We start from the raw sequence: 1,432 nt of genomic DNA on the forward strand, positions 1-1,432 counted from the left end.
CTGCATTGTGAAGTTTCNNNGCATTGTGATGTTTCACTGACTGTTATTTTATTCTTTCTTTTTATTTATTTTTTTAAATAACACATATGTTTCTTATGTTAGAAAAACAGTAAAACTATTGAATGCATTAATAAAGTACAAGGTATAAGTAAAAGCTAATATTTCAGATATAAGAACATTTGAAATTTAAGTGGACTAATGCCTCGGTTATCTATCAAATTTTTATACATTTGGTGATGTGATCATGGCTGACATTCATCTGGTATGTACTTGTATGGTCAAATGGATGAGTTAACATTTATATGTACATTAATACAAAGAAAACAAAGTAAAAAGAAAAAACAAGGGAAAAATTGTTCATACAGACACAAAAATGATTATTAAAAAGGATACTCATAGGTCAGAATTACAGAGAAATAACCTCCAACAAAGGATCTTTGGCAGAAATTCCAAATTCATTCTTGGTTCCATGGGATCTTGCATGAAGATGAATGGAAAGATATGTGCAGGATCTTGTTGCAGTGCATTTTTATATTATTTGTCATTTTGTTTGCTCCCAGATATTTACGTTCCCTGAGTATGGAGTATGTTGAGAGCATGGAAATATTATAAACTGCTGACCTCACTCTCTTTCTTATTTACTTTCATATATACCTCTTTCATAAAACCCTTCTTTAAATAGTTGGCACTATACTGTTAAAAATAGAAAGGTTGATCACTTCTTGGCCTTTTAGCTAAGATCAAGTGTAGTATCTGTTCTTATCAGTTTAAAAATAGAAAGGTTGAGACTCAAAGTTGTTTCTTGGTGGTAGTTTTCTACTGAAAGCTTTGTATTAAATTGTGCATGCATTCATATGTTTATTCTTATTCCAATATATTTATGACATTATGGTGTTTAATTTTTCCTCCTAACTTTACAGAACTGCATATTTTCTAATTACATTTCTGGTGCAGATCCTAAACCTTACAAGAATCCCTGTACTAAAAAAAATATATAGTGATTTACACTCTTGTTTAGAAATAAAATCTCAAATAGAGCTGATTAGTCATTAATTAGGCAGTTTATAATTAATGCTTGGTAATTTTCATAAACAATACTACATAGTTTCTCCACAGGAGAAAATATGATATATGAAATATTTGGTTACTTTTGGGATACTTGATTTGTACTGTGAAAAGCAGATCTTGAAGGAAATCCTTAAGAATTAAGTAGCACTCAAAACCAAAAAAATATGATATGCCTATTTAGAAAGATCAATACAACATGAGTGGTAGGTAATGATTAAGAACAAATAAATGTGATAAAATGTGCAGGGTGACTGACTCCTTTATAGGATCACTTTTAAATGGAGTGAAATGAAAAAGAACTTGTACAGCAGGAATTGAGCTCTGTAGCAGATGCTGTTGGTGCTCAGACCATATCTCCTAGGCA

At 30.6% G+C, this 1,432-nt stretch overlaps 1 pseudogene; it reads left to right on the forward strand.

Annotated features, from left to right (window-relative positions):
* The first annotated feature begins 714 nt into the window (after nt 1-714).
* Nucleotides 715-855, forward strand: LOC144237346 (U2 spliceosomal RNA; annotated as a pseudogene).
* The last annotated feature ends 577 nt before the right edge of the window (nt 856-1,432 follow it).

Source organism: Crocuta crocuta, unplaced genomic scaffold (genome assembly GCF_008692635.1).
Source record: "Crocuta crocuta isolate KB4526 unplaced genomic scaffold, BGI_CrCroc_1.0 scaffold312, whole genome shotgun sequence".
In the NCBI taxonomy this organism is placed as follows: Eukaryota; Metazoa; Chordata; class Mammalia; order Carnivora; family Hyaenidae; genus Crocuta; species Crocuta crocuta.